General features: G+C 38.5%; 1 long non-coding RNA gene and 1 other non-coding gene across 2 annotated transcripts; both read right to left on the minus strand.

Annotated features, from left to right (window-relative positions):
• Nucleotides 1–385: 385 nt before the first annotated feature.
• LOC122034990 lies at nt 386–1,748 on the minus strand. The gene is made up of 3 exons (XR_006126849.1): nt 1,669–1,748; nt 1,490–1,576; nt 386–434 (listed from the first exon to the last, which is right to left on the minus strand). It is a non-coding gene; the product is annotated as an uncharacterized LOC122034990 (long non-coding RNA).
• A 17,644-nt stretch (nt 1,749–19,392) lies between these two features.
• LOC122035484 lies at nt 19,393–19,498 on the minus strand. Its single transcript, XR_006127033.1, has one exon. It is a non-coding gene; the product is annotated as a small nucleolar RNA R71 (small nucleolar RNA).
• Nucleotides 19,499–20,464: the final 966 nt, after the last annotated feature.

Raw genomic sequence — 20,464 nt, forward strand, 5'->3', positions numbered from 1 at the left:
AGCGTTGTTGTTTTTGGCAAAGACAACACTTGTGCAACGCTTTAAAAGCGTTGTCTTTTAAAAAAAAATTAAAAAAAATCTATTTACAAAATCATTTTTTTATATTTACAAAACTATTAATTTTCTTTTACCATGTACATATTCGAATTTAACATATAAAATAGCATTAATTAGCTCAGCTAATGATTTCAAACTTGTACCAAACAATAGAATTCAACTACAAAGTATTAGTATTTACAGGAGAATTCAACTATACACAAAGACTAAATATTTCTGTTTCAAAGTAGTTACTGGCATTCAAGTTTAAAACAAAAAAAGCACAAAATAGCTAGCCGGCCTCGAAGACAATGATCTGGATGTTTACTTCTACTAGATATATTGATCAAAATGGATTGACGGCTTGAGACTGGGACAAAACACCTACCACTGTGTATCTGTCACAGAAAATAATACCATCAGTATTATGCAAAAGAAATTTTCGGTGGTAATAGCTGAAAATAAAGGTCACAATTCACACCATACAATAATTTACAAAGCCACGTGTTCTTAGATAATTGCATAGAAAAATTAAACATTCCAACTCACTGGCCAACACCCAAACATGCAGAAGTACTAATTAAAGAGAATTCATTAGTAGTGATCACTATTGAAAGCATCTCCATAATGATCATTTCCTCCATGAACAATGACATCTTGTCCTCAAATTTCATTGAAGCATGCAAATCATGCAAGTTGGTTTGCTCATTAGTGGCCAGAAAAAGGGTTATGGTATCAGAACTTAGTTGGCGTGGGCATTTCTTGTAAGAACTTGATGTTCTTGGCACCTTCATACTTGCTGAGAATAGTCAGAAACGATGTGACTTAAAGAAATTATTCCATTGTAATGTAGCAATCTATATAGAACAGAATCCAATCTGACAAAAATAAAGCTTGTGGTTCAGAGTTGATTATTCGTTATGTTTGGTTTGTGAAATGGATGTTAGAGTACTAATTCTTATGGAATTGCACGTGGCTTCCAGTTTCTAAGAGATACTTGTTGTTCCTTCTCATTGTAGGAAGAAAGTTGTCGGTCAGCCGGGCTAACGAACATTAGACGAGTTCCTACAAATAGTACTCCATTTCTTGTGTATTTTGTTTCATGAACAACAACACTGTTGGAATATTCAAAAAGGTTTCATCTTTAATACTGAACAGAAACCCTAATTTGGTGTCTAACATGATTGAAAAAGATTGGAAAATAACCTTTCAAACTTTGCATAAAGTTGGTGGAACTAGTTTTTCCTCCCTTTGAATGTTGCAGAGAGCCTTTATCAGTGTTAGGCAATGCTAGTGACTTTATCATTCATAAAGCAAGTTATAAAAGTCTAATCAACATGCATAAACTCATATTCCTAAACTCATCTGATGTTTTTGGGCCATCAAGAAGGTAATGAACTTACATAAACTTTAGTTAAAACAAGGTAATGAACTTACATAAACTTGAACGCACCTACTCATAAATATAATCTTGTATACATTCTGCCAACTCCGATCGCACCTCATCAATTTCTTCTCGAGAATACTCCGCTTGTGTGAACTGTGACATTAATTAAAAAAAATCAACATTGACTTTGTAAATTTTAAATAGTTTATTTCAAATAATTTGAGACATAAGAAAGAAAATATTACTATAGATCGTAGTGAATCTCTCTCGATAATTTCAACTTCTTCAACAATTTGTCTCATAAATCATATCACATAATAACCACATTGTTTGACATCTTGTTGTCGAGGAGCCTATGGTAATTAGAGACAAATTATTAATGATAAACATACACATTAAAATATATGTTATAAAAATTACACATACCTTTACTACTACCCACATAGCCTTTTTTCTACCTTTCGTTCCCTTGTTTGAATTAAACAATCTCAAGGCCCTTCATACATTAATGATTTTTTATATATGAGTTTTGTATTAACGTAAATGCTTAATAAAAAAGAAATATGAATTCACATTTCCACTATATATTTCCAATCCTCATCATGAATGCGGTGCCTTAGAGAATCCAACAAATAAATAACTTCATTGTAAGGGTCAATGACAGTGAGAATCCAATGGAAACTATGCACAAACACATAATTAGTGCATATAATTCAGTAAATTTTTGAAAGACAACAATGGAAAGTGATGTTTTATTTTTACTTACCCGATGTTACATGGCACCAATACTAGTGTTCATGTGATTTGGTTAGGTGCTGAGATTTTTAACTCTGGCAATGGATGAGAGAAAAAACACAGAACACCAGCTTGCTTGGAAAAAATTGAAAATGGAATTGACCTGCATTTCTTTTTATTAAAATAAAAGTCAAATACAATGAGAAATGCAAATATATTTATCATTCCTCCAACAATAATAAATAGCAGAAGCAAAAGTCTTTTAGCTTGAGAACTAATCTTAAAAACTATGGAAAAAAAACAAATGTAGAAGGGCATTGTACCAAACGAGATACCCGTTGTGTTTGGCTTTGATCAAATCATGCTCCACTATTGTGGTTTTTGAATGGCAATAAAATTTTCAGATATTATCCTTGGTGTTTTAAGTTACCTCCAAAACCCAAGTGTTAATTGATTGACAAACTAATTTGTAAATCAGTTTTCATTTTCATTCTGGGAGGGCTTGAAAATTAAGGACACAATATGGGAAAATTTATGATGGGGATGTAATTTGGTATAAAATAAATAGTGTGCGATTTGATCAAAAGATTAAATACAAAGGGTGTGATTTGGTAAAATGACTGATATTGGATGGCTTTCAATGGTAAGTTCTACAGCAAATGTGCGATGTAAACAACAATATCATATCATACGACATTTACAATTCAAGAAACTCAATAGAGGTAGAAATAGGCCTTGGAAGCTGGTAAAGACTGGCGAAGTAATTTCTGAACAAACAAATAAATAACTAGGAATAAGCTTTCCTCAACACAATAATTATTTCATTTAGGAAAACAATGTCTACAAATAACAAGAGTATGATTTGTTCAGTGAAATGATGCAACTCAAACCTTTAGCTGATTTTGATTTCCTTTATCTTTTATTTTATAAAGACTAGAACAGGCAGAACGATGAGCATACACTAGTTTGCACTAAAGGGAGCATCACCAGGCTTTCGATTTAAAGTTTTGATGGTTTGGGGAAGATATCAGGTGTGCCGAAGTGCAGTCATTGTCTTCCTCAACCTCAAGACGGAATCAAGAACGAAAAACAAAAAAGCAAAAAAAGAGGGGAAAAAAAAAACTCAAGCAAAAAGGGGGGAGTTGTTCGGCTGCTCTCTTTGTCAAGTAAGGGCTCCTCTCAAGAAGATGAACAGGAAAAAGCACAGATTTATATGCTGAAACCCAAAGTACTTCACTCCAAAACCAACCCTGCATCCATGGAAACCACGAAAGCAAAGATCTTGAAACTTTCCCGACCAAGTTATTTAAGACGACGAAAATAACCAACTAATCAAGGAATCATAATAGAAATCAAACCTGGTATATCGCATCGAGTCCGTCCTCTTCGACCCCTCCCACTTCAGTGGAACGTAAGGAGCGCAGGATATGAAGGAGGAGGTGGCGGAGAGGGCGAAGAGAAAGAAGGTGAGCCCACCGACGACGCAGGAGCCAGAGATGCTTCGCTGGTTCGAAGCTGCAAAGTTTCCGGCACCGTGCAAGAATAGATCGAGATCGCCAGACGACATAAATCATGAATCCAAACCTCTAACTTAACTCGTCGGCGTTCACGGTCGAAGTCCGAGGCAAAGAACTTGAAACTGACGGAGAGGAGCGAAGGAGGGTGAGGAGAAAGGTCGCCGGAGAGGGGTTTGCCGAGAGGAGTTGGAAGGAGAGGGCGTGAGAGGAGGAGTTGGATGGAGAAGGCCAGCGTGCGATGAGGAGTTGGGAGAAGGGTTCGGGATCAAAAACGATCGGCAGATGAGGAGTTGGATGGAGAAGGGCCGGCGTGAAACTAGGGGTTTTCTACTCCTTACTTGATCCAACGGTTTGGATTAACCTAGATTTAGACGAGAACTTAATAATAGACAACACTTTTTAAAAAACGTTGTCGTAGACACAAAAAAAAATTATTAGACAACGCTTTTTACGAAGTGTTGTCTTTGACCCATAAAAATTACTAATAGACAACGGTTTTTAGAAAAGCGTTGTCTATTTATCAGAAAATAATGAAATAGACAACGCTTTTCACTAAAAGCGTTGTTAAAAAAAAATAGACAACGCTTTTTAAAAAAAGCGTTGTCGTTTAAGTGTTGTAGAATCCCAATTTTCTTGTAGTGTTGGTAGGGTGCGGAGGGACAATCTTGGTCCCGCCTATCAAAGCTTGGGTGAGAACAAACTCAATTAGATTGAGTATAACTAGTTAACTCATTTGGATCAGGTAAAACTATAGGCTTTTTCCAACGGTTGAAAAGATACAAGAGTTGCATAGAGATGTAATTGATAATTAGTTATCTACCGATCATACTAAGTCTTGGGCGATTTAGCCAAAGCTAACCCAAGGCGTAGTATGATGTGGATCTTGTCCCGCGAGAATTATAGCTAATTGGTATGAATCTAGTAGTGTGGTTTGACCACATCCATGACTTGATTCTACAAAAGCCCTATAATTCAGTGGGAGCATCATTTAGTTAAAGGCCTAATTAAATGATCAGTGGAATATGATATTTACTTTCTACTTTATTTATGTTGTAGATTGCCATGTCGACGAACACGAACATTTTCTCCCTGCGTTCTGTCCTTGACAAGGACAAGCTCAATGGAGCTAATTTCCTGGACTGGTATAGGAATCTGAGAATCGTTCTCACACAAGAAGGAAAACTGTATGTCCTGGAGCAGCCCATTCCGGAGGCACCTCTTTCCACTGCCACGCGAGCCGACCGAGATGCTTATAAGAAGCATCAAGATGATGCATTAGATATGTCATGTCTCATGCTCGGAACCATGAACTCTGAGCTTCAGAAGCAACATGAGTTGATGACTGCTTATGATATGGTTGAATATCGTCATCAACTATATCAAGGACAAGCAAGGCACGAGAGATTCGAGATCTCTAAGGCACTGTTTCAGTGCAAGATGGGACTCCCGTAAGTCCATATGTCCTCAAGATGATTGGGTACATAGAGAACCTACAGAGGTTGGGATTCTCACTTGGCCAAGAACTGACCACTGACTTGATCTTGCAATCCTTACCAGAAAGTTACAGTCAATTTGTCATAAATTACAACATGAACGAAATTGATAAGCCACTGCCTGAGCTGCTAAGCATGTTGCGAACTGCTGAGCTCAACCTTAAGAAGGTAAAGCCCAACTCCATTTTGATGGTGCAAAAGCATAAAGGCAAGGGCAAGCTTAAAAGTAAGGGAAAATCCCAAGCCAAGGGCTAAGGCAAGGTAATGAAACCTAAAGGAGGGGTTGCCAAGGATGCTACCTGCTTCCACTGCGGTCAGACCGAGCACTAGAAGAGGAACTACAAAGGATACCTGGAAGATCTTAAGAAGAAGAGAAATGAGATTTCTACTTCAGGTATATATGTTATAGAAGTCAATCTCTCTATTTTTTCATCATGGGTATTAGATACCGGATGTGCTTCTCACATTTGTACTAATGTGCATGCACTAAGAAATAGCAGGACATTGACGAAGGGCGAGATGGACCTACGAGTAGGCAATGGAGCACGGGTTGCTGCTATTGCTGTAGGAACTTACTATCTATCTCTGCCCTCTAGGCTTGTACTAGAATTAGATGAATGTTGTTATGTGCCTGCTCTTACAAAGAACATCATTTCAGTCTCTTTTTTAGACAAGAAAGACTTTTCATTTATAATAAAGAACAAATATTGTTCCGTTTATTTAAATGATATGTTCTATTGTAGTGCACCTTTGATGAACGGACTCTACATTCTAGACTTAGAGAACCCCATCTATAACATAAGTACCAAAAGGTTCAAGTCAAATGAAATGAACCGAACCTATCTCTGGCATTGTCGCTTAGGTTATATAAATGAGAATCGCTTAGCCCAACTCTATAAAGATGGTTTGCTGGACTTATTTGATTTTGAATCATATGAGACATGCGAGTCATGCCTACTGGGCAAGATGACCAAGACTCCCTTTAGTGGACACAGCGAAAGAGCAACTGACTTGTTAGGACTTATACATAGTGATGTATGTGGCCCTTTCAATGTCACTGCCAGAGGTGGTTATAGGTACTTCATTACATTTACTGATGACTTCAGTAGATATGGTTATGTGTATCTAATGACACATAAGTCACAATCCTTTGAAAAGTTCAAAGAATTCAATAATGAAGTACAAAACCAGCTAGGCAAGAGTATTAAGATACTTCGATCAGATCGAGGTGATGAATACCTTAGCCATGAGTTTTGTGACTATCTAGCCGAGTGTGGGATTCTATCCCAACTCACTCCTCTTGGAACACCACAGTGGAATGGTGTATCCGAAAGGAGGAATCGTACCCTATTAGATATGGTACGATCTATGATGAGTCACACAGATCTTCCTATATCTTTTTGGGGATATGCTCTAGACACAGCAGCCTTCACACTTAACCGTGTTCCATCCAAAGCTGTGATAAAGACACCATATAGGATATGGACTGGGAGAGATGCCCAGATATCTTTTATGAGGATTTGGGGTTGTCAGGCTTACGTTTGACGTCAAGTCTCGGATAAACTGGGACCCAAATCCGATAAGTGCTATTTTATAGGATATCCCAAGGAAACGAAGGGATATTACTTCTACATTCCCAGTCATCACAAAGTGTTTGTGGCTAAGACTGGGGTATTTCTAGAAAAGGACTTTGTTTCTAGAAAAACTAGTGGGAGTACGTTCGATCTTGAAGAAATTCAAGATATGGACCATAGCACTGAAGCCTTGATGGAAGTTGAACTGGAATTACAAAATGTTGTGGATGATGAGATTGTTGCACAAGGAGTTGAGGAACAACAACCAGTTCAAGTAGACCTACCTCTTCGCAGATCTGACAGGATACGTCGTTAGCCTGAGAGATACTCTTTTCTCTTGTCTGACCATGATGATGTTATGCTCGTTGAGAATGAGCCTATCTCCTATCAGGAAGCTGTGATGAGACCAAATTCTGAGAAATGGCTAGAGGCCATGAGATCCAAGATGGAATCCATGTACACCAACCAAGTATGGACTTTGGTTGATCCACCTGAAGGCGACAAACCCATTGGGTGTAAGTGGATCTTTAAGAAAAAGATTGACATGGATGGACTTATTACCTATAAAGGTTGTTTGGTAGCTAAAGGTTTCAAGCAAATTCATGGTATTGACTATGATGAAACTTTTTCTCCAGTAGCGATGTTGAAGTCCATTCGGATTATGCTTGCTATTGCAGCATACCACGATTATGAGATCTGGTAGATGGATGTCAAAATCACGTTTCTGAATGGAAACTTGCTCGAGGATGTGTACATGACACAACCTGAGGGTTTTGTAGATCCACTGCATACTGGCAGAGTATGCAAGCTGCATAAGTCCATTTATGGACTAAAGAAAGCTTCTCGGAGTTGGAATCTTTGATTCGATGATGCGATCAAATAGTTTGGTTTCATCAAGAATGAAGATGAACCCTGTGTCTACAAGAAGGTTGTTGGGAATACTGTTATCTTCCTTGTATTATATGTGGATGACATACTACTCATTGGAAATGACATCCCTTTGCTGCAGTCTGTAAAGACTTTGCTGGGGAATTATTTCTCAATGAAGGACTTAGGTGAAGCAGCCTGTATTCTAAGCATAAAGATCTATAGTGATAGATCTAAGAGTTTGCTTGGCCTAAGTCAAAGTACATATATTGACAAGGTATTACTATGGTTTGCCATGCAGAATTCCAAGAAAGGATTTCTGCCGATGTCACATGGTGTGAGTCTTTCGAAGACTCAAAGTTCTTCTTCTAGAGAGGAGAGAGACTGCATGGATAAGATCCCTTATGCTTCAGCCATAGGATCTATCATGTATGTCATGCTATGTACTCGTCCTGATGTTTCGTATGCTTTGAGCATGACGAGCAGATACCAGTCAGATCCAGGTGATCGTCACTGGATAGCGGTCAAGAATATTCTTAAGTACTTGAGAAGGACTAAAGAATATTTCTTGATATATGGAGGTGATGGCGAGCTAGCTGTAAAGGGTTACAGTGATGTTAGCTTCCAAACTGACCAGGATGATTATAGATCGCAGTCTGGGTTCGTGTTTTGCTTGAATGGTGGTGCTGTGAGCTGGGAGGGTTCGAAGCAGGACAGTTACTGATTCTACAACAGAGGCCGAATATATTGCTGCATCAGAAGCAGCAAAGGAGGTAGTTTGGATCCGCAAGTTCATTATTGAGCTTGGGGTGGTTCCTAGCATAGCCGATCCTATAGAGCTCTATTGTGACAATAATGGAGCAATTGCGCAGGCTAAGGAAGCTCGCTCACACCAGCGGACCAAACACATACTACGACGCTTCCATCTCATTCGAGAGATCATCGATAGAGGAGATGTGAAAATTTGCATAGTACCCACAGAGGTTAACGTTGCTGATCCCTTGACCAAGGCTTTGGAACAGAGAAAGCATGATGGTCACACTAGGTCATTGGGTGTTAGAGCCTACCTTGATTGACACTAGTGCTAGTGGAGATTGTTAGTGAGAGCCCTAGAGCCGATCATGTAATGATTATTGTATGGACTCGATGTATCATATTCCTATATATATTTATAAAGGCATTTCTTTATGGTTATTATACTTACTTGTATTGGTGCCAAATAACTGAGTATAATAGTGTCCTTGAGTAGAAGGTTCTTATCTATATCAATCGATTGGTTGAATTGATAATGAAATGATATAGAGAACACTACTCTTAATCATTCCTAGTCAAGTATTAACATTCAGGGACAATGTTAATGCGATGAGACTAGCATGTAGGTCAACTCAATGACTTGATCTCACAAGTCATGGATATTAGATATCAAGTTGACACATGGGTATGCATTGGAGAATGTATACTGAATGACCCGCCATGAGAAAGTATCATGGATCGTTATATGAGTGTCATATACTTTCTCATGTGACTATTAGTGTGACTATCAGTCCTTGGACCTGAAGTCACCATGGTTCCCTACATAAGGAGTTGCATACTTTGGCTTCGTCAAACATCACCCGTAAATGGGTGGACTATAAAGGCGACTACTGGGTATGTAACAAATTATACGGAGGGATGTGAGTGACGTAGATGAGATCTATCCCTCCTATATGACGGGAGTGATATCATGATTCTTGATAGAGTGAGACCACTAAGTGCATGACCATGCCCAAATAAGTCAATATGAGATATTGACTCATTTGATTAGAGTGAGTCTACTTGGAGTTCAAGACATAGATTGATTAAAGGATGACACGGTCTATGCCTCAATTGATCAATCTAGATGTCATGGATAGAAGGACATTGTCACATATTGTGAGAGTCACAATTAGTAGCCACAATGGTGATGTTGGATCTAAACATTCTTGTAACTTGGGTAGTAATGATGTGTTTCTAGATACCGCTCATTACTTATGTTTCTAAATGGGTTTGGGAGCATTGCCAACATTACAAGAACCTATAGGGTCACACACAAAGGGCAGTTAGATGGAGATTAGGTTCATATGATGGACCAAGAGGATTAGGTTCATATGATGAACCAAATTGGATTAAGAGTAATCCAAATTAGACTAATTGAGTTGGACTCAATTTGGTTCATGTGTCAAATGAGTCTAATTTAGACTATGATTCATTGAGTCAATTTAAACCAATGAATAGAGATTCATTAAATTAAATTGATTTGAATCAAAGGGTAGATTTGATCAACCATGAGAGATAAGAGGTCAAGTTTGACTTAACTTGAGAGAGAAGATGAAGGGTCAAGTTTGACTTGACCAAATGCCACTTCATTGTGACTTGGCATGGGCCGACCAATGATGATGTTCCACATCATCAAGGCTACATCATTGTGTGCCACCTCATGAGGAAGATCAAGAGCCATGACTCTTGGTATTACATGGAGGTATAAGATGCTCTAATAAGTGGCCGGCCACATGATTGGCATTCAAGGACTCTTCTTCTTCTTCTTCTCTCCCTCTCCTCCATTGCTGAGATCTCTCAAGAGTGCTAGCACACTCTAAATGGTTTTCTCCACCTTTTGTTCGTGTGGATACGTGTAGAGGAGTGTACACTTGACACTCTACGAGATCCGACAACCATTTGGACGAGCGGGATAAGCGAAGGGCATCACTACAAGGGTATACTTCTTTTAATGTAGATCTAAGGTAGATCTAGTATAGACAAATATGTACATGAATATTTTTATTTATCTTCGCACGGATCCGTGGCTAACTTCGAGGTTTCCGCAACGCAAATAGCGGGTTTTGGGGCTCAAAAGTCTAACATTCTCAACAAGATTTTTAGGTTTTTGAAAGCAGTTAACAATAGAAATTTCAAAAACACTCTGAACACACTTAGAATATTTTTAAGTCACTAAAAATGTTTTCAAAATGTTTTGAAAGTACTTAAAGGATTTTCATAATTACTTTTGAAAAACCAAATAAGATATTTCAAGTACTCAAAATATTTTTTTAAAATTTTGTTAAGTACTTAAATATTTATCAAAAATATTATTTTTCAAAAATACTTTGAAGTTTAGAAAATATTTTTTTCAAAATGATTTTGAAAAATTCAAGTTCTAAAAATATTTTCAAAAATATTTTGAAATTCTAAACAAGATTTTCCATGTTCTAAAAATGTTTTGAAATTCTAAATACTTTGAAATATTAAAACACATGAAACTTGAATACTTATTTAAAAGCATATCAATGATACGAGGCTAAACTTAATTAAAATTAAGAAAGCTAAAGCTATACAATTTATGTTAGTATTAGCCCTAGTATCTATTATGAGATGATTGTAAGGACTCATTTTTGTATCATATATTTTACTATTAATAAAAGGTAAAGTTATTAATTATATTTATTTCAATTCAGTGTTGATTGAATAAGTATAATAATGTTCTTGGGTAGTAGGTTCTTATCTACAGCATATCAATTGGTTGAATTGATAGTGAGACATTGTAGATATACATAGAACACTACTCTTAACTATTTCTAGTCAAGCATTAATATAAAGGACAATATTAATGCGTTGAGACTAGCATGTAGGCCAACGGATGACTTAATCTCACAAGCCATGGATATGATATATCTGGTTGACACATGAGTATATATTAGAGAATATATACTGAATGACCCGACATGAGAATGTTTCATGGATCGTTATATGAGTGTCATAAACATTCTCATGTGACTATTGATATGAATAGTCCTTAGACCTGAAGTCACTACAGTTCCCTACATAAGGAGTTATGTACTTTGGTATCGTCAAACGTCACCTGTAACAGGGTGGACTATAAAGTCGATCATTGGGTATGCAATAAATTATGCCGAGGGATGTGAATGATGTAGATGGGATCTATCCCTTTCATATGATGGAAGTGATATCTGTGGCCCCTTCATTAGTAGGAGACAAGAAAGCATGGTCATGCGCAAATGAATCAATATGAGATATTGAGCTTATTTAATTGAGTGTGTCTACTTAGAGATCAAGAAATACAAAGGTTGATAAGAGGATGACATGATCTATGCCTTATTGATCAATCTAGATATTAAGGATAGAGAGACCAAGTCATACAAGATAATTGCCACGGAAAGGTTAGGTCGAATATCTACTTTCTCGTCACTTGGGTAGCAATGATGCCTTGCTAGATGCCACTCATTGCTTATGTATCTAAATGGTGATTTGGATATATAGCCAATGTTACGAGAACCTATTGGGTCACACACAAAGAACAAGTAGATATAGAGATGGGTTCATCGGATTAAGTCTAATCCGAATTGGACTTATTGAGTAAGACTCAAATGGATCCAATTGTTGGATTGAGTCCAATTCAAACTAGACTCATTGAGGTAATTCGAATAAATGAAATGGTGATTCATTGAATTCAAAATTGCATGAGAATCAATGAGTTAGACTCATTGGATGAACTTGAGTTCACCAAGGATTTAAATGGTCAAATTTGAACCATTGGATTGAATGGTTAATTTTGAGCCATTGGATTGGAAGATGAAAGGGCAAAACCCTTGGTATTCATGAGATGGATATATATATCATTTTGGATGATATTTTTGGTGTGATGAGAAGGTGAAAAGCCTTTTGCATTCTTCTTCTTTCTCCTTCCCTCTCTTGGCCAAAACACCTCCTTGAGGTTGCTAGCACAACCTTAGGTGTTTTCCTCTCCATCTTGTGAGTTTGTGAGACAAATGAAGGTAAGGCTTGTTCGTGTGGATACCGTAAAGGCGCGAACGTGTGATCATGCTGAGATCCGAGCTATCAGGAGATCGTGTGCACGCATCAAGGGTATAATCCTATCATGTAACTTAGTATAGATTATTTTTTAGCAATGTTTCTTCCCTTCGCATGAATCTGTTGGATAGAGGATCTAGTTAATTTCCACTGTGCTTTTTGCATGTTTAGCACGCTAGATCCCAACAATTTAATGATAAACAATTAGGCATGGTTAAGTGAATCCTTAGAATCCAAGTATGCAATCCCATTTTGAATTTAAGAGGGTTGTTTGACTTTATATTAGATTCAAGTTTAGCCTTCAGTAAATTAAGTGGACATTTCTAAAATTAATTTCTAGGTCGTGGGAAGATACAAGGTCATTCTTAATCAAATCAACAATCATTTCTTTAGACAAAGTTGTTGGAGCAATCCCAATGGTCCATGCGACCATTTACTTTGGTGTTTAGGCAAAGGGTTTAAGTTAGGTTCACCCTTATATTTTATATGTGTATGTGAGTGTACAGGTTTGTAGGATACACATGTGACTCAGGTTGACGGCTTCGGGTCCGGTGAAGGATGGAGCATCCGAGGGACCGTGGATAAGGTAGCAAGGACAAGGGCCGAGGAAAGCAACTTTGAGGCATACGCGAAGGATGGCATTGGGGACGAGCCGCGGGCTTGAATGCATCTGAGGGACGATGGCCAAAGGAAGTAGGCTTGAAGGCAAGAGGTTGAGGCTGCGAAGGAAGCGTCAAATGATTCGTAAGGGTGAGGGTCCGAGTGTTGAGAGATTATACTCGGGTACCAGTTGACTGCTAGTTTCACCAGTCGACTGGTGTAGTCGATTAGGGCAGTTAACTGGGAGCGAACAGAATGCTTCTATTCGCTCAACCAGTGTGGAGCAGTTAACTGCTAGTTTTAGCAGTCGACTAGTATCGAGCGGTTGGGATGTAACGGTCGAATTTTTATAGAGGGCAGCCGACTGATGGTTTTGGCAGTCGACTGATAGGCAGAGTTTTCAACCCGCGGCCTATATAACCAAAGCTTGGGTGCTTGGTTATAGTTGACGAAATTAGTGATGGTAAACCCTAATTAGTAGTCTACTAGTCTCAAGAGTCTTGGTTGGTGTTATGGTGAGATTTCTCCACCCACAAGAAGTGACTTGAGATAGCCGGAGTTTGCCGGGGGATAATCCACCTACGGATAGGGATCATCCACCTCAAGGACACGCCGTGGAGTAGGAGCAAGCAATCTTCGAACCATGTTAAATGATCGTGTAGCTTGGTTTGATTTCATTCTTGTCTTTAGCTTTCTTTGTATTCATATTAGTTCATATTTCCGCTGCACAAGCTAACAAGTGTAGAAAGCGAGTAGTTGGGGGTGCCGCCTATCCAACCTCCCTTCAAGCCGGCCACTGATCCCCCTACAAGTTGTATCATAGCGAGGTCGCTCTCCATTGAACTAACCGCCAAGGAAGCTAAGAAGATGACCGGCTTAATAAATCCGCCAAAGTTCAAAGGAGGAAGCTTATGGGACATCACCTTTTGGATGGTGAAGATGAAGAACTTCTTCGAGACAGATTGGGATACAGTAATGGTCGTCGAAGAGCCATTTGAAGTCCCAAAGGACAAGAAAGGGAAGAACCTTTGACCACGACATTGGACGGAATAGCAAACCACACGGTCAAAGGCAAACGATAAGGTAATATCAATTTTGGTAGATATGTTGCCTTCTAATGTGTTAAGTGATGTAGGTGAATACGAGAATGCTCACAAATTGTGGAGCAAGGTGAAGAAAGTTCTAGGGAAAGAAATCATGCCTACACAAGAAGAAGAAGAGCCCAAGGAGATGGGTTCAATTGCTCAAGTAGAGGAGGAGCAACCGGAAGGTGATGAGCACTCAACTTCTGAGGAGGAAAAGGATGAAGAAAGACCATCCACAAGTGTGGATAAGGAAGATGAGACATCATCCACATCCTCAAGGATTGAAGAAGAATCCAAGACAAGTGAAGAGGATGAAGAAGAGGTCTTGGAAGTGGTCAACCTAGCAAGCACCTCCACCGAAGTCAAGTCAAAGGATCACATCATTTGCTTCGGTTGCAATGAGAAGGGACACTACAAGAGTAGGTGTCCAATGGGTAAGAAAGAGGTATCTCCTAAACTCAATTCAATTCATTTTGAATCTAATTTGAGTTGTAGGAAGAAGAAGGAGAAGAATCACATAGTGTGCTTCACGTGTGGTGAGCGGAGTCATTACCACACCAAATGCCCAAAGAAGAAAGAAATCAAGAAATTGACACATTTGAAGAAGGAGGAGAAGAAGTGGAGGAAGAATGGAGGTTCATGTCAAGGGGGAGCTTCAAAGGTAAAGGGTAAGGTAAACCCTAGTTTAAATTTGAAGCCAAATTTAAATTCCTCCATGCGTGCTAGAAATAAATCTTATTATTTGCCCATGCATAACTTTGGATTTAAATATCATGATAGGAATAGGGTAAATGTAGATTATAACCCTAAGAGACTAATTCATGATAAATCTAGAAATGATAGATCTAATGAGACCAAAGACATTAATCTCAAGAAGGAGAGTCACATGCCTAGAAAGGGTAGGTCTAGGAATGTACATGGTGGACATGTTGATTCTAAGGTTAGAAACCTAGAAAGGGGAAATCAAGCTTTGAAGGCAAAGCTTGATAAATTAGAGAAAACCCGAGAAAGATTCAATGTTGGATCTAAGGGTTTAGGTGTGGTGTTGGGTAGTCAAAAACCCGATAATGATAGATCAGGTTTGGGATACCGATCTAGTGTCTCTAATACTAAGGGAAAGTCTTATGCTAGGGTTGCATATAACTATAGCAAGGAGAATCCAATAAATGGCAAGAGAAAGCCATTTAAAGGTAAGGAGAAATTAACCAAGGACAAGGTGTCCAAGGTTAAGAAGGTTAGGTTTGTAGACCAAGTATCACCGGAGGTGCACCGATGTGGCCTAGCAATTGTGGATGAGTCACCTAGGGAGGTGGTTAAGACTAAGAAGAGATCTAGGGGGAGCTCAAAGAGTCAATTTGGGACCCATGGTCAATGAATCTCAAGTGGGTTTTACTTGGGAGTTTAGGGGGTCATGGAATGTGCCAAATGGTTTGGAGACGGACTTGAGTCTCAAACCTATGGATTTGGTACAATTGAGTTGTGTTTCATGCTCAGAAATATGAAATTAGGGTCATATATCATGATAATTTGTTTTGGATGTATAGATACCATATAAGCCAATGCTAGGGATACATTGTGGGTTAGTATGAGCAAATACATCAAGAGAAAGCCAAAACTAGGACTTTAGGTCAAGGTTTATTTGAGCCATTTAGCTAGTTTTGGGTTTTGTGTCAATCTTAGAATTGGTGATAGATATATTTTGTAATGTATTTTTCCTAAGTAGACATGGGTAAAACAAACCTCTCCACAAAATTTTGAGATTTTTGGATGTCTGTGGAATTATTGGCGCATTTCTGAAGTTGGATCAGAAATGTTGAAAAGGGATGAAATAGTGTGCCAGTCGACTAGTACAGTACCAGTCGACTGGTAACGGTGAAAATTGGACACAGAATGGTTTTGTATATTGTTTTGATAAGGGCAGTCGACTGGGGTAGTCGCTGATGTCAGTCTGTGTCACGCCCCAGAGGAGTCCTAGTCCGAAGAAATTTCGACAGCATCTCCCCTGTACGGCGGACAATCTGAAACTTTCTACATATCTCCATACCTCAGCCACATGCGGCTGAATAATAACAATAAATATAACACAACCACACAAACATCCACGCAGTTATATATAATCAAACAAGCAGTAATACTCTGACTCGAAAACCACCCTACTCAACTACACTCGTAAACTCAAATCTGACGAAACTCACCTCTTATGCCGACCCGGCAGGCATGTAGTAGAATAAGACCAAATAAAATCCATCGACATCACAAAAATAAATACAACGTCCAAGTATCAAACAAATCAAGTCTAAACATAGACAAACGAGAAGAAAACTCAAAAAATCAATCAATTCTCAAGGTCTGCAGGGGATCTAGCACTACGTGCAGTGGGAACTAGCGACTGGAACTCTCTCCTGACAGCATCAACCTGTAAATAACAACAATGGAGGCGGGGTGAGTCCAACACTCAGCAGGTACAATTGATATGCAAAGTAAAGAAATAACACCTAGCACTAATCATGCGTACAGTCTCCACTTAAAGATAAAGGTAAATGCAAACCGAAAAAGACAGGAGAGAATCTGTACTAACCAGGACCCGGTATAAGGACAAACAGTCCGAAAGGTATAGAAGACCTGTATGCATGTCAAACATAGGCATCCAAACAATATGCAGCATATAAATGCAGCAAACACAATCACAAACAATAAATGCATCATGCATATGATGCCAATGTCATGGTCACCCCTGACGCCAGTCAGCCAACTCACAACAAAAGTGGGACCAAGTGGGTAGGTGATGTGCGTAGATTATATACTCTTTTATGCATGTTTTTACGCATATTTACATACTTTGAGCATGCTTGATCTATGCATTTTTATACTTCCAGCTTTCCTTTTAGCATATTTACTCTTTTGGTTCGGAGATCTGCTTTTTGTGCATTTTCTGTACACAGGAGTCGATTTGGTGAAGAATCTACATCTTTGGGCATGCATTGGAGGAGACGAAGGGAGAAAGCACCGGGCCGTGCACTGGTATGGAGCTCGGGCTGTGTGGAGTTTGGCACCAACAGAAGAGAAAGATGACATGGCCGTGTGAACCTCGCACGGCCGTGTCAAGATTTGAAGCCAACCAGAGCAGAAGCCTTACATGGCCGTATGGATCTACACGGCCGTGTGAGACTTCCAGAGACCAAGCAGGCTGTGGCCGTGTGCACCACGGCCGTGTAGCACAGGAGGCGAGATACGGCCGTGTGGAGTCACACGGTCGTGCTGGTGTGGCTGGACATGGCGGTGTGAATCTCACACAGGTCCTGAGGCCGTGTGGCGCCCGATTCCCTCCTCTATTTAAACCCTTCTTCATGAATTGAAAGGGGATCTCTCCCCCTTTGGGAGAAGGCAAGATTTGGTGGTTTCCTCCCATTCTTGGGAGGATTTCTGGGCGATTCAAGGGGAGTTCTTGGCGATTCCGGCTCCGGAGCGAGGATTGGATCCGAAGACAAGGCTTCTTCGTAGATAAGTTTTCTCTTTCCCCCTCTTCTTGTTTTCTTGGATTGGGGATTCAAGGAATGCTTGTAATCTCTATTTTTTTGGGTTTTCTTCCTCGATTCATGGAGTAGATCTTGTATTCTAGGATTAAGGGAGTATTTGTATGATGGATTGATGTAATCTCTTATGGATTTGCCATTTTCTTGTTTCAATGACATTATCTTGCTTGTATCAATTAGATCTTGAATGATTGATGGTGGTTTGTGCTTAATTCTCATTCTTGATTGATTGTTTAGATTTCTTATGGACTTGGTAAAGATAAACTCTCACTCGATCATCCGAGGGATCCACGTGACAGGTGCAAGCCCGTGTAAGGACGTTTGAGAGATAATCTTGAAGAGGAAATAGGAATATTCAAGAGAGTAGGATGGATTCTATGATTAGCTTCTTGTATCTTTATAGATTAATAAGTTGTGGGCTTCTATGTTGATATCCGAGGAAGGCATAGTAATAGGTGCGCTTCTGTGTAAGGACAACGTAGGTTCATGTCTAATTAATCCTATTTAGATACATTTCTCAGTCCTTAGCCGGTTGTCTATTGCAAGAGGGAACCGGCAACTTTCTACATGTTTGGCAATTGAGGAATAAGAATTGGTGAACCATTTACATTTAAGAAATCTTACAAAGAAACCGAAACTCCTAGAATCTCCCTTTATCATAACCCAAAACACTAAACTCTTGTTTGTTGATCTCTAATATTAGATTTGTTTACCTTTACTTTGCTTTTGAAACGATTGGATAGTTGTTTAGCTAATTCGCATTGAGACATTTCTAGTGCTTATTCCAGTCCCTGTGGATACGATAATCTTTTATATTACTTACGACATTTCCGTACATTTGCGGAGCGTAACAAGTTTTTGGCGCCGTTGCCGGGGACTGCGCTATAACATTAGGAATTATCAATTGAGTTAGACTAAACATAACTTTTCTTTCTTTCTTTACATTTTCATAGTTGTAACTAATTTTTTTTTTGAGAATTCTGTTTCTATAAGCTTTTATTTTCTTAAATAACATTCTCGACAATTCTTTTTGTTGCAATTCTAATTCTAATTCTAACTTTGCATTCTTGATTTCTAGCACTCTAATCTAACTTTTCTCTGTTTTCTCTTTTGATCTAGTTTCTTTCTTCTTTTCTTTTGTAAACATATCTTGCAATTTTTAGCATATGAATTATTCTAGACATTTTTCTTTTTTCTTTTATCTTTTCTTTCTTGTTTTCATTATGCACTTTCTTTCTTGTAATTTAAATTCTGCATTTGCTTTCTTGCTTTTCATATTGCATTTTATTTCTTGCTTTTGATTCTTGATAATTTTCTTTTTCTTCTTGAATATCCATGAGCACTAACATGTCAAGCAGGACCATGAGAAATTTTTCTACACCCTTTTCTGCAAGATTTTTATCTCCCATTATGCAACCTCAAATTGAAGTAGAAAGTTTCCAACTAGACCCAGAGATAATTTTCATGATACAAGGTCACAAATTTGGAGAAGAAGTATCAGAAAGTCCTTATCTGCATCTTGAAACATTTTTAGAGATTTGTGATTTGGTGAAATGCGAAGGAGTATCAGCAAATGCAGTTCGATTGATGATATTTCCTTTCAGTATCAAGGATAAAGCAAGGACTTGGCTATATTCTCTCAGTTCTCAAAGCATCACAAGTTGGGAACAATTGGAGAAGCAATTTCTGAATCATTTTTTCCCTCCAAGTAGAACGGTGTATATGAGGAATTGCATAACAAATTTTTCTCAGGCATATGGAGAATCATTATTTGAAGCATGGGATAGATTCAAGAGTCTTCAAAGACAGTGCCCTCATCATGGTTTTGAAAAATGGTTGATTTTGCACATATTCTATGGGGGAATTTCTTTCTCAGACAAGACTTTATTGGATTCATCAGCTGGAGGTTCTTTTATGGACAAAAGTGTAGATGAAGCTTATTCGTTAATTGATCAAGTGACATTGAACCTCCATGAATGGTCGAACAAAAGTTGGATGGAATTTCCCTCAGATATTCAAAAAGTGCAAGCTATAAATGTAAGAGAGCCTGTCAAACAAAATGAAATTCAACCACCTAAAAATGTTGAAATTCACAAGTCACAGAGTGAGGAGTTCAAACATTTGGGGGCAAAGCTTGATAGTATTGTTTCAAAATGGTTTAAAGAAGATCCCCCTCCTACACAGTCAAGATCCAATGAAAAGTGTGATGATGTTGGGTTGAGAAGTGGAAAAAATCATGAAGAACTTCTGAAGAACGACATGTTTAGAATTGAGGAGAAGAATAATAGAAGATCACAAGAACTCAGTTCCATTTCTCTGGGAAGTTCCCAAAGGCCAGAAGTACCTTTCCCTCAACGATTAATCACACCAACATTAGATAAGCAAGTTGAACCTCCTCCAAAAGCTCAAAGGGAATTTGGGAAAAAGGGAGTTCAGTCTTTCCCAGGACCTTCACTAAGGGTTCCTTTTCCACAAAGGTTAGTGGGGGTCAATGAAAATAAAGACTTCGGCAAATCCTGTGACACTAATATGGTTGAGTGTAGATTTTTGAATATATATGAAGATGAAGATTTTTCAGATGAGGATTTTATTGATAATGTAGTGGTAAATAAGTTTTCAGATCTATCTCAAAATTTTATAAGGTGTTATAGTGACATCGAATTTTCAGATGATGAATGTGATGTGGTAGATCAACTTAAAACTACAAGTGAAGTTATTGATCCTCTTGTTATTGATTCTCCTATTGAGGACATAGATGTTGGTTTATTTTTTGATGTATGTGTTGATGATGA

This window comes from Zingiber officinale, chromosome 11B (assembly GCF_018446385.1).
Source record: "Zingiber officinale cultivar Zhangliang chromosome 11B, Zo_v1.1, whole genome shotgun sequence".
NCBI classification, from domain to species: Eukaryota; Viridiplantae; Streptophyta; class Magnoliopsida; order Zingiberales; family Zingiberaceae; genus Zingiber; species Zingiber officinale.